The sequence below is a fragment of the Phascolarctos cinereus genome, unplaced genomic scaffold (assembly GCF_003287225.1).
Source record: "Phascolarctos cinereus isolate Bilbo 61053 unplaced genomic scaffold, phaCin_HiC Scaffold_726;HRSCAF=1367, whole genome shotgun sequence".
Taxonomy (NCBI): domain Eukaryota; kingdom Metazoa; phylum Chordata; class Mammalia; order Diprotodontia; family Phascolarctidae; genus Phascolarctos; species Phascolarctos cinereus.
In genome coordinates, this window is record NW_027556098.1 from 328438781 (window position 1) to 328453180 (window position 14400).

Consider the following 14400-nt stretch of genomic DNA (forward strand, 5'->3'; position numbering starts at 1 on the left):
AGCACCTTGCAAACTTTAAAACTCTATATAAATGCCAACTATCATTGTTTTACTTAGTACACTATTGTCAAAGTGATATGCTATTTTTAGGAGAATAATACTTATGAATAGCTTACATTTAACTAGTGCTTTAAAGTTAGCAAAGCAGCTTATATATTTTACTTCACCCTTACTTCAACCTCGTAAATTCTATAGAGTGTTCCTAGTCTTTTGGGAGTTTTAACTTTTAACAGCTTATGTTCCAAACTTTAATAGCATAAACCTATTTAAGACTTTGATAATACCTTATATAATATAAATATTTGCATTCTTTTTATACAAATCTCTTTATACAAATCTAGATACTGAGGTATAATGAAGATAAGTGATTTCTTTATGATCACACAGCTAAGAGATGCTGATGCTAGAGTTCGAACTCAGATCTTCTAATACTCTATGTACTATAGTTTACTACCAACTGGGTAAGAGAAAATAGTAAGTATTCATATAGTTCTACTATGTGCCAGGCCCTGTGCTAAGTGCTTTTTACAAATATTATCTCATTTGATGGTTCTAACTACCCTGCAAAGTAGATGCTATTATCATGCCCATTTCACAGTTGAAGAAAATGAGGCAAATAGAAGTTAAATGACTTGATCCAGGTCATGAAACTAGTAAGTATCTAAGATCATATGTGATCCACATGTATGGATAGAGACCCAAATCACATTCTCTTCTTCAGTAAAAGAAGAACAAGAGTATGAAGGAGTCACAGGGGAATTAATGGTACTGCTAACCATTATCCATTAGTGTCTCCTAAGTTTTCAAGGAAAAATATAGCTTGCCCATGCTGAAGACAGCAACAAAGAATTGGAGAGAGTATATACTTGAAGTTTTTTTTTTTCCCTAAGCATCATTCCTACAGTATAAAAAGTGAAACTTTAACCTGTCAGTAAACACAGATCAATTGTTCTGAATTGCTGTTATGAATAATAAAAATAAATCCTGAGATCAGACAATCACCCTTCTTCTACAGAGAAGCCGTCTGTGATGTTGCCAAGTTGATTTTGGTGGGGAAACTTTATCAGAAAGACTTAGAAGATTGTAGGTTATTACAAGAATCCCCGTTGGAAATCCACCTCTGCCAATGACTGTCATACCAGTTCATTATTTTTGGACACACCAGAACAATTTCTATGTCTCTATAATATGACCACAGAAGTTTTAGCACAATCTCCTCATTAGTATTTAGATTTTATCCTTATTCTTGTGAAGACTTTAATTTATCTATGTGGTGTTTCAAGCAAGCTATGAACTAATTTCAAGTCTAGAATTTGCTTACTGTATGAAGACATTTACTCCAAGGCCTTGCTGGTAGGCACTACATAGAGAGTATCATTTCAAGCGATAACTTTCCCCTATTAGGAACCAGTGGAAGAAAAAAAATCACAGACTCTAACAAGACCTATCTGTGAACATTTTTCAATGATAATTTGACAATGCATAATTGACAACTTAGTTGTTAATTTCCAAAAATGAAGTCTAACTGGAATGCAGAGCTAGAAGGGACCTTAGGTTTCATCTTCCACTCCATTCTGGAAAGTCTTCCTTAACTTTGTCCACTTACTAGATATTGTAGAGGAGATTTCTTTTAAGAAAGAGGTTGAAAAAGATGACCTTGGACTTTTTACCCGATTCTAAGAAATAGGATATATGGCTAGAAGGACAGACTGGAGTTAGAATGCAAGGACCTTCAATACCCAGTTAAGGAATCTGGACTTTATTCTCTGTGGAATGCTAACCCTTGAAGCAAAAGTTTTTGGAAAGCTACATTGAAATAAGTATTTTAGAAAAATGCATATGGCACCAACATTTAGGACAAATGGGAGGTGGTTATATTTCAGTGGTAGGGTGATCATCTGGAAGACCACTATAGTCTCTAGGTGTGAGGTGATAAGAGTCTGTGCAGTCCAGAAGAACTATGCTATGAGGAGCACTGCTCTCATGTTGATAACCTGGCTACCTCCTAGGACCTCAATGTCAATGATCTTATCTTGCCATTTTAGTAAGACTCACAATTGACATTAATAGAAATAAGTGAGGAGCCAGATGGGGAGCCTGTGGTCAGTCTGGGTCTCATGGTCATAGACAAGATTTAATATGGCCATTATATTTGAGTTCTCCAGTGTGGTCTGAAGCTTGCTGTTCTGTTAGTGCCACACAAAGGAAACAGAGTCCAGTCTTGAAATTATTTTGGGTTCTTCACATGAGTACTGGGATGGAAGGCAGGAAGTCTGAATTCTACTACCAGCTCTGCCATTACCTGGCAGAGTGACCTTGGCAATTAAGTTCAATTCATTTTGACAAACACTTAGGAAGTACATACTAATCAAAGAATACAATCATAAGAATTCCTGGGGATATAAAGATGATGAATGTCCGTGTTCCTTCTTTGAAAGAGCTTACAAACTAGTAGATTGTATAGATAGAAGGGATAGAAGGGTGGAGCTATATATACCATGTACACCTCTAAGTATGACACAGAGTAGAATGCCATTAGGGACAAGGAAGAGATTCAGACAAATTACACTAAGAAAATTTTCATGAGGTGGGGGGGAGTTGAAATAATTTAGAGCAGAGGGGATAAGGTATAGCTTCATAAAGACAATTCAACACCCAGAAAGAAGGAGTGTACATATTTCAGGCATGAGAGACAGCCTTTTTGAATTCTCAGAGATGGATGAGTACAAGCATAGCTCAAGAAACAATAAAGTGATTTTAACCTTTTGGACTTTAGTTTTCTCATTTCTAAGTTAAAGGCACTAGTGAAATCGATCCCTAATGTCATAAGATCAAAAGGCCATAGATTTAGATCTGGAGGGAACCTTAGACCTTATTTATCATAATGCCCTTCATTTTAGAGATGATGAAACAGATACCTAGAGAAGTGATTTGCATATGGTCACATAGTAAGGGTCTGAGGTAAGATTTGAATCCATGTTTCCCTGACTTCAAGTCAAGAGATCTACCCAATATACCACTCCAATGATAAGAATCTCCTGCTGTAAGATTCTGTAATTCTACCAGAAATAATTACATTTACTTAGTGCTTTTAAGTTTGCAAAATGTTTTATATGTATTTTCTCACTTGATCCGCACAGGAACCCTATGAGGCAGGTAGTAAATTATTAATTCTTTATACTGAAGAGAGAGCTGGTCTTTGAGTTGAGTAGATCTGTGGTCAAGTTCTACCTTTGAGACATATTGGCTATGTAACCCTTGGCTATCACTGAATTTCTTATTTACCCATGAAACTCTCTATTATTAAGATTAGAAATTCCAGAGCAAATTCTGATCTGAAGAATTGCAGATGGGTAGAGAGGACTTTCCCGCGTTCATTCCCTACACTGATTCAATCCCCAGACTCAAAGTAACATTAATATAATTATCATACCCATTTAATATGTTATAATGAAGTTTGGTATATGGGTTAGATTGAATGATTACTAAGTTCCCTTCCAATTATCAAATTCTGTGATACTCTGATACAAATGAGAAAATTGAAACTTGGACAGAGTCATGATCACATAGCTACCAAGTAGGGCAGGAATTCTAACCAATGTCTCTGGACTCCAAGTCCAGGAGTACACAACACTGCATCTTACTGTCAAATATTATTAGACACGCTAAGTATAGGATTTCCACGATAGCTCTCAGTAGACCAACAGATGACATTCTCAATGGCTTGCTACAATGTTTGCATTTACCCTTGTGAGTAAAAATATTAGATCCTGAGGTTTTACAATCTCCCAAATGAGCAACACTAAAATGTTGACTTCTCTTAAGTGTTTAAATCTCTTTCTGTTACAATATTTACATGCTGTCTACTGAGAAGCCCCGGTAGACCATCATCTAAGCTAAAAGATAAAGATATTACAGTTAAGAAACAACATTATATTAACACCATTCCTCAGAGGCTCAGGAGAGTTAACTCGTAAAACATATCCCTCTGGCATAGGTATTTCCACATAATCCTGTTTTTTCCCCTAGTTTAAAATTACATAAAAACTATATAGTTTTAAAGGGGGATATTTTTACCCTATTTGGTAGTTTAGTAGCCCACTTATTTTTAATTTTATTTCTATTCATTCACTGGAGGGTGGAGTGTATCTCAGGTCTTAGAAATAGACATAGCTGGGCCTAAAATTAAGAGAAAGCCACCTAGTGGGATTACATTTGATAAAATATGAATTGCATTTAATAATAATTGTCCAAATGACTTTAAACTACTCACTGCAGTTGCTTATCTCATTACCACCAACATTCCTTCAATGATGATATATGGCTATGAATCATAGAATACCACAATCTTCACAAATTAAAATTATAAATAAAACTAAGTATGATGGAAAGACAGATGGTGGGTATAAGCAGAATTTAGCATACAACCCACATGCAAAAAGTGATATAAAATATATTGCAGAAGATACATATGATTCAAAATGTTGTGGCTATGATGTAGAAGCCATTTTATGTAGAACATAATGTGTTGGGGGTTTCTTGACTCTTTTAACCAACCAGAAATAGAGGATTAGACTTTTCTCCAGCCACATAAAATAATTATGTGCCAGAATTAGAATAATTACAACCATTTCCACAGGATAAGGACACAATAGATCCAACAAGGAACAAACAGCCTTATGAGTTAACTAGAAAGGATGCTAATTGCTAACACACTCACTCAGTACTCCTGTACCAGCAGCATCTAAGCTTCAGAGAAGCACACAAATCTCCTGATAAGGTGGTGCTTTGGGGCCTACTCTGATATTTCCCTTTTTCCTCTAATCACTGCTGTTATACATTTTCCCTGCCCTCCCTCTAACAACCTTGTTGCAACAAGGAACAAACCTCAACTCTGCTGAGCAACATCTTGAAGAAGGGCAGGTACAACAGGGGAGGACAACACTTCTATTCTTCATGGAGTGAGCTCTAGGATAAGGGATGCCCCAGGCAGAAAACCAGGCCAGGGTATTAACTCTACCCTCTTCAAAGCTTGTAAAAAGCATCAGAAACTGAGTCAGCCCAGATAGTGAACTAAATACAAGGAAAAGTAGGTAAGATGTCAGCAGGGCGTTAGAGAAAGGAGACTGAGTCCAGGCGGATCCAATTCTGCCTCTCCTCAGCCCAGTGTTGGGGGAGGGGGAAGTGACCGAGGGAGGTGAAAAATATCATAACTTGGGAAGAGGCTCAGACAGCTTTGAGGTCAAAGTGGGTTAAGCCTAACATCAAAGGAGAAGGATTCAGAGAATGAGCAATAGGAGAATAAAAGGAGGAAAAGCAATACTAACTCTACTACAGATCTCAAGATGAAGAAAATTCAGCTAAAAATCTAGCCCACAAGCAGATAAACTGTGAAGACATAAAATTATAAAGGAAGATGAGCAATAACACATCTAAAAGATTACAAATATTTTGTTGGACCTCTAAGAAATTTGAACAAGAATGTGATTAGTCATTATCTCTTTTATTTAACCCACCTATATTCTAATTATGTGCTATGAGTTATATATACATTGTATAGCATATAGGCTGTATTAACAGCTTATATTAATTGAGCAGTTCAGAAACATTATCTCATCGGATCCTCAGCAGCTTTCTGAGGGAGGTAGCCCAAAATTATCCCATTTTACATAGTAAGAAAAAAATATAAAAGGAAAATGAGACTTGGAAAGGGGAAGTACTTGTTGAGAATCGTATGACTAGTAGGGAACAGAGTCAGAACCTGAACTCAGTTCTTCTTCCTCTAAGACTAGGAACTTCATAAATGTTTTTATTTTGTAATGAACTGAATATGTAAAATTAATTAAACCATGTTACATTAAAATAGTGTGTAAATGTCTAACCCTATAATAGCATGCAGTATAATCATTGGTTATCTCTCCCTCCTCAATTTTTCTTAGACCACTGAATCTGGATTTCTTCATCTGAAGAAGAAAACTTTCCCTTATCACCTTTCACTTCATATTTATTTTATGTTCATGCCTTTTATCTTCAGCTGACCATTAGATTATAATTCTTTCTGCATAGAAATTAGACAATGGTATCATAGATTTAGAGACAGAAAAGTACCTTAAAAGTTATGTAATCTAACTTCTTCATTTTGTGTGGATAAGAAAACAGAGACCCAGAAAGGTTACATGGTTACCAAAGCTCACACGTGTATTATTAGTGTTAGCAACAGATTTTGAACCCAAATCCTCTAAAATCAAACCCATTACCAGATTCCCCCCTTGTAGCAAACTATCACTTTTTCTCCTATTTATTTCCTGTCCTGCCATAGTTTCTTGAACATAGTAAGTCTTACAAATACGTTTGCAGAATTGTCAGATTTAGTTCTGCATTTCTCTATGGTTATAGCATACTTTGTTTTAAGATTCTATACAAATGTGAATTATCATTCTCATCATTGTTATTATCATCAATAGAAGCAGGGGCTCATTTGATTCCCATACCAATTTATAAGGGAGGTAGAACAAATATTATATGCATTTTGCAGAGGAAGGATCTAGGGCTTAGAGACATAAAATCACCTTATAGTCATTCAGCAAGGCTGTGCATCTAAGGTATACCTATTCTAACATGCAACAAATCCAAACTGAGGGCTCTCCCACCCCCAAACTGTTGTCTTGTTAGAAGCAAGATTCCTTAAAGGTCGGCAATGTTTTATTTTTGTTTCTGCTTTTCCAGCCCCAAGTCCAGTGTCTTATGATGACATGCAGTAGGTGTTTTATAAGTGTGTATTCATAGAATTATATTGCTAATAAGCTCTCAATCTTAATGTTTATTTCTCCTCTTCTGAAAAAAAAATTGGTGATAAAAATATGTAGGAGGAGAGAATAAGTATTTCTATGCTGTCTACTATTTGCCAGGCACTGTGATAAATGCAGTACAAATGTCTCATTTGATCCTCACAATAATCCTATAAGGTAGGTTCTATTATTATCCCAATTTTACAGTTGAGGACACTAAGGCAGACAGAGATTAAGAGACTTGCACAAAGACACAAAGCTAGTAAGTGTCTGAGGCCTTATCTGAACTCAGGTCTTCCTTAGTCCAGGCCCAGTGTTCTACCCACTGCACCATTTAACTACCTCAAAAAATGTGCTAAAAAGTTAGTTTTACATTGTAGGTTTTAAATAGCAGAACTATCACCTAAATGGAGGAGTCAGGAAAAAGAAATCCTGTCATTTTGGGATGACAATTATGCAACCCTACTTGACTGACTTCTCATACCCAGCTATCATTTCACCATTCTCAAATTCATTTTCTAAAAGACATCCTGTATCAGTAGGAACAGATGGCTCAGCTGATTGCTAATAGGACATAGAGCTATTTGTCAGTAGGTTAGCACTTGAAGCCCTGTCCAGTTTGGGTGTCACCCAAAAATCACTACAGTAGGCAGACAGGCATTTGGTCATCAGTACACAGATCACTAGTCCACATTTTGGAGTACAAATGTTATAGCCTACCTCTGTGGAAGGTTTACACTAAGGTTCAAATGAGATAAACTATGTGTAAGTGTTTTGGAAGCTAGAAAGTAGACCACAGCATCAGAGGATATAGGATAGGATGGATTACTTAGGAGATTATCTGGTCCAAACTCCTCATTTCACAGGCAAGAAAACCAAGACCTGAAAACATCAAGGGACATGCCAAGAAATCAGACAGATAGATGGTAAAGAGATTCAAAACCAAAAATTCTGACCACAAAGAAATCAAGAATTTTATAACTGGTACCGACCCCAACAGCCAATTCTATTTCTGTCCACTTTGTACCTGAAAAGAAATCCCTACTACAGTCTACCTGACAAGTGGCCATTTAATTTCCGCTTGGCTTCCTAAGAAGGGAACCTCCTTGAGGCAGCTCATTCAACTTAGGAATACCAGTAATCATTAGATCTGTCACATCATGTCTATGTTTACTTCTTTGTAATGTCCACCTATTGCTCTTGGCTCTGCCCTCTGAAGCCAAACAAAATGAACCTAATCCCTTATTCTATTCAAATATCTGAAGACAGCAACCATGTCCCTTCTGAGTTTTCTTTTCTCCAGGTGAAATATCCCTAGTTGTTCAACTGATGCTTATTTGATGTGGACTTAGGGGATCTCATCAACCAGACCTTAACACATTACTGTAGATCAATGAGATCTGACCAGAGCACAATACAGTGAGACCAACATCTCCTTATTCCTAGAAACAATGCTTCTCACTTTCCTGGCTGCCATATCATATTGCTGACCCATAGTGGTCTTGTAGTACACTAAAAACATTGTTGTTTTTTTTTAATCTAGTTATATATGCACAAGAAGTTGCAATGTGAGATTGCCTGGAGTTTTCTAATGTTGTGTAACACTGTGGAACCCTTTATATCTTCCAAATCTCAAAAGTGACCAATATTGCCTCTCACATTCTCTAGACCAAATGCTCAATATTTACTGTTGCTAAGTACCAAGAAACAAAGTTATATGGAGATGAAAAGGTGTTGACAGATGGCAGCAAAATTCAGAGGAACCCAATCATTTGTCTGTTGGTGTTTTTACTCACAAAAATAATAATAATAATTCATGATTAGTGACAAGAAGTAGACCGATGGGTAGATGCCAGTCCTTTGGGGAAAAAAAAATCAAATGATACCATAAGTTCATAGATTCAAGGCTGTAAGGGAACATAGAGATCATCTAGGTAAGTGCCCATATTTTATAGATGAGGAAACTGAGGCTTAAAGAGTTTACATTTCTTGACTCTAACCCAGGTCTTCTTCATCTTTCTGTTGAAGAAGGAAACTTCTCAGTCTCCTTTTCCTTCGGGTCAGTATATTTGTTGGGAATGTTGTAGAGAGATGACTATTGAAGTTTATATGGGACTAAATGACATTAGAAGTCTCTTCCCATTCTGAAGTTCTTTGAATTTTCACCTCCACCATGAAGTCTTCCTGATTTCTTCTAGCAGGAAGTGGACCTTCCTTTCCTAGAGCTAATTTTATACCTTTCTTGATGCATTTGCTATGTCTTAATGTTATAGCTCATATTTTATAGGCAGGGCTGCCTAAAATCACCGACTAGTTTCAAGGATACATGCCTATAGAATAATGGGACTCTAGGGCTGAGGGCTAGAAAGGACATTAGAGATAAACTAGTACAATATCTACACCCCACCCCCACCATTTTAAAGCTGAAGAAATTGTGGTTTAGAGTAATAGTTTAAATTACTTTTCCATAATCACAGATAGCAGCCAGGTCAGAGTATGCATCCAGGTGTTTTATAGAAAAATGTTGAATGAATCTAATCTAATTACATAATTTCATAGATTAAGAAACTGAAAATTAAGGAGGCTAAGAACCTTGCCCTATGTCAAAGAACTAATTAGGGGATAAAAAAACTAAATTGGCACTCATGAGTAAGTGAGTGGGAACTCATAGCCTATAAATATTAGAGCTCAGAGGGACATTAATGATCATTTATTCCAATCATGTTATTTCGATTCATAGTTCTATTTGATAAGGAAACTAGAGGGTGACTTTTCCTAAGGTCAATAAGTAGCTGAGACAGGAGTCAAACCCAGATACTCTAATCCCAAATATAGCAAGTTTTTCACTACACAAGGCTTCCTTCTCTTCAAACACTTTTATATGGACAAAAGCATTGAAAAGAAAGGACTATAAAGTCCATTTCAAGATGATTTGAAGAGAGTAGGATGTCCACCTGCAGCTAGCATGATTCTGAGTCTAAGAGATCCATTTAGATTAACTCAAGCTGTACAATCTACAGTGGTAGCCCGAGTAGATTGAAGAAAAGCAATTGCTGCAATCTTTCAGAATTTATCAAATCTTTTTATTTGGCCCAGTGTGACAAAAATAAGCTAGAAAAAGATGATTCAGACCCTTCAACTCATATGAGAATTGAACTTCCAATTTTGTTCCTTAATGAGTAGGAAATGAAGGGGGAGGAGCAAGCATTTATTTATCCCATACTATGTGTTAGGTACTATGTTAGTATTTAACAAATTCATCTCATTTGATCCTTGTCACAACTTTAGGAGGCATTTTCCATTATTATCACCATATTATAGTTTAGTAAATTGAGGCAAACAGGAGTTGCGACTTGCCCAAGGTCATACAACTAGTTAAGTGTCTGAGGCTGAATTTGAACTCAGAGCTTCCTGACTCCAGGCCTGGTGTTCTATCCACCGCACCACCTAGCTGCCCCACAGACATTCATTCGCCTTCTGCTTATCCCGCCCTCCCTCCTCCGTGGACAAACTTTGCTCATTTCATTCCATGCCTGGAAAGCACTCTACCTCTTTCACTGTCTTTATTTACATCTGAAAATCTCTAGTTCTTTTAACTCCCATGTGGACCTCACCATTATTATGAAACCTTCTCCAGCTAAAAGTGATTCCCCTTCTTCTTAGCATTTTGTCCAAATATCTCCTTTGCCCTCATCAAATTCTGCTTCATCATGTGAGAGACACTTGAACTCTCCAATGAGAATGAAAATCCTTGATGGCAGCTAAGACACTACTTTTAATCTTTGTCTGCATAGGGCCTTGCATATACAATAATCGATAAAAGTTTACTGAACTCAATTATTCTGCAAGGGTCATTTTTAAGTCTGTATTAATTACATTTCAACTCCTGTTGAGGCAGCTAATAGCATAGAGGATAAAACACTGAGCCTAGATTCAGGAAGATCTAAGTTAAATCTGGCTCCAGACATATGCTAACTGTATGACCCTGGGCAAGTTATATAACCTATTCTTTTCCTCAGTTTTCTCTATCACAAAGTGGAGATAATAACAGCATCTACCTTACAGGGTTGTTGTAATGATTAAATGAGCTGATACTTGTTTTTAAAAAAGTACTTAGCACAGTGCCTGACATATAATAGGTGCTATATAAATTCTTATACTCTGCCTTTCCTTTAATGTCTTGGATGGTGAACTAAGACACTTTCCCATTATATATGCTAATAAGAATGAGCTTTTAGAAAGGGTCACTGTCAATTAAGAGCTGCATGGTAGAAAAGAAGAACTTTTATTACATCACAACAATGGAAAAATCAAGGTTCTGTCATTGAAAATAAATGGTTTTATCTTAGACAAGTCATTTCTCCTATCTTGACCTCCATTTTCTCATCAATGAAATGAAGAAAATAAACAAGATGCTTTCTAAGTGTCCCTCTAGGTCCAAGGGTCTATATTTCATTTCTTCCTAGGTCTCATCTTATGTCTTGAACATAATATTTTAATAGGATCATAGATCTAGAGCTACAAGAAACTCCTTCCTTTTGCAGAAGTGATGACATTAGCCCAGGCAGGTTTGAGGTTGCTTAGGGTCACAAAGGTAGTAAAAATCACAGCCAGGCTTTGAACAAAGGTCTTCTGCCTCCAGTGCCATCATTCTTTTCACTGAAGCATGAAAGTCCTTCTAGCTATAACATGCTAAAGTTTTGTATTCTAAAGGTCATTCCAGACCCCAAGCCCTGGTTTCTATGATCTTCCTTAAATGGGTATAGTGATAAAAAAAAACAAGCAGAATTAAGGTGAATAAGTGTAGGTGCTAGGGAATATACTTGGAGAAGAAAGTTAATCACCCAAGTAAAGGGCAAGGAATGACTGACAAGACATAAGGCTGGCAGAGAAAGCTCTAGGAATTGGCAAGAATAATAAGCTGCCCATGAGTCAGCAATGGAGCAATGAGTTAAAAAAGGAAGAACAGTACCTGGATATAAAAATAGGAATAGAGCATGTGGAATTCATGAGGTGTTCAGCACTGGTCAGCAACATCTATTGTACTAACGTCTCCAGCTCTCATAGACCCATATCCAGTTTATGGTCCCCATTCAGGAAAGGATATTGAAAACTTGAAGGAGGTTAAGAAGAGAGGCATACTGATGATTTAAATATAATAAAAATAAAGTGTTTAGGGGAAAGGGTTTAAAGAACTATCATTATGGAACCAAGAGAAGAGACTTAGGAAATACCACATAGTGGAACATTACAGGTGAAGGCATATATCTACTCCTGGCTTTGCCATGAATGGTAGGTGTGACCTTGCTAAGTCACTTCTTCAGCTTGTGGGACCTAAGTTTCCTCTTCCATAAAATGGGAAGAAGGCATGACCCAGATAATATCTGTGGTTCTTTCCAGGTCATTAAAAAATCAATGGTTTCAAAAAGCAGCTTGCAATAATGGGTGGAGAGCCAAGCTTGGAGTAAGGAAGAACTGGCTTTGATGTCAGACTCCAACTGGCTATGAGATTCTTAGCAAATCTGTTAACATCTTTAAAAGTGCACCCTCCAAATATCCCTGTGATTACAAGTTGTAGAACAAGGGCTGATCTATATTATTAGCTAAAGCAGTTTTGTCTTTGAGAATGCTCTACTCTACTCAGGGAGTTCTTCACACTGATGAAATCACAGATCTAATACCTCTGCCAACTTGTCTAAAAAAATCTAAACCTATAGCTATGGCAAGTTGAGAACTAGGATCTTCTCAACATCTCTCCTGCTAGAAGATCTTTAGTTTCAGACAACTTCACTGCATCCCAAATGTAGCCTATTCCTTTTTTTAGATAGATTTGGGCTTACATTTTTTTTTATCTTTTATGGTGCTTAAATCTTCTTAGTTCTGACCTTTGGGACCATGATAAAACAAAACAAAACAAAACAAAAAACTAATAGCTTCTCTGATAGCCTTTCAAATAAAACTATTGTGCTCTCCTTAAGTACTGTCTTATTCAAATTAAACATTTTTTTGTGTGTTCAACCATTCATCCATGGCTAAACAGGCCACATGTTTTTAGTGGGGAGAAAAGAGAGAAAAATAAACTTAGAGTCAATGGAGACATGGGTTAAAATTCTACCTCTAATACACACACTCAGCCCTGTGATTTTGAGAAAGTCTTTTGACATATGTGAACTGTGGCTTCTTCATCAGTAAAATGATCAATATAATATCAATAGCACCTTCATCAAGGGGCTACTGTCTTAAATGAAATATCAAGCACGTTGCAACATAGAAATCTAAACACCCTGATAACTTTCCTCTGATTATGGATCACTTGTCTACCAGAACTGAAGACGGTGCTCTAGCTGGGGTCTGACCTGGGCAGAATACCTCAGTCTCTGGTGCCTCATCTACAAAATGAGGCATTTGAACTAGATGTACTCTGATTCTATGATTAAGACTATGAAATATTTTAATAACATTCTTTAACAGATGTTGTACCAAGCCATTTGTTCTCATTCTCCACTGAAGAATGAAAAAGACAAAAAAGGATTAAAAGTGAGGCAGATACATTTGAAGTTAGCTGGGAGGATGAGTGTCTGAAAGTGAAAGTCAAAAAAACACTGCCAAGTATACTGGAAAAGAGAGGATCTTTGAAGCTACCTAAAGGTGTTACACAATAGACACATATATACCTAGAGATGAAATTCAGGATGCTCATGGCTATAACCTAATTACATTCGAGCTAATGCCATTAATTATATAATGCACAGTAGAAAATTATTTTATTTTATATTTTAGTTGATTTTTTTTTTATTAACACATATACATTTACTTGTCTTCTGGCTTGTTGAAGCAATGGGTTAGACAACACTTGCCACAATAATGTCTGTCAAAATGGCTAGCCATGAAGACCCCAGCAACACATTCATCAGAAGAGCACTCTTGTCGAAGGCGGCTAATCTTGGCATTCTTATCAACCTTATAGTACTTCAGAATAGCAAGCTTAACTTTCTTTCTCTTATGCTTGCTCTTTCTGGGAGTGGTGTAATACTTCTTTATCTTCTTGGCACCACCACGAAGCCTCAGAACAAGATGAAGTGTAGACTCCTTCTGAATGTTGTAGTCAGACAAAGTTCATCCATCTTCCAGTTGCTTGCCCGCGAAAATCAATCTTTGTTGATCCTTATCTTGTTTCTTATATCTTGGCCTTGACATTTTCAATAGTATAGGACAGTCCGACCTCAAGAGTAATTGTTTTCCCTGTCAAAGTCTTCACAAAAATCTGCATCATGGCACTGGGTCCACCCATTGATGGCAGATCAGAAAGAGTAGAAAATTATTTTAGCTTTGTGTTCCTGAAACTAAGTCATGGATTCCCAATGAATGTGTATCTCTGTGTGTGTGTGTGTGTGTGTGTGTGTGTGTGTGTGTATGCGCACACACATACATAATAAAGGAGATACTCCTTTTCTCACCTAAAGTTAAACCTTGTCATCCTCAGTGATGAAGGAGATATGCCCATAACTTGGAGGAATTTGTTGGGGGTGGGGATGAGGTTGGCTGATGGGATTTTAAACCTACTGGCTTCTGACCCATGTACCTCTCACTGACAAAAGATCTGGCTGAACAT

The 14400-nt window shown here is 36.9% G+C and overlaps 1 protein-coding gene and 1 pseudogene across 4 annotated transcripts in view; both read right to left on the reverse strand.

The window, feature by feature from the left end:
• DLG2 (discs large MAGUK scaffold protein 2) overlaps positions 1–14400 on the reverse strand; it is a 1818644-nt gene that overhangs the window by 1167327 nt on the left and 636917 nt on the right. The gene's annotated exons all lie outside the window — the stretch shown is intronic.
• On the reverse strand, positions 13599–14058 carry LOC110213358 (ubiquitin-ribosomal protein eS31 fusion protein pseudogene; annotated as a pseudogene).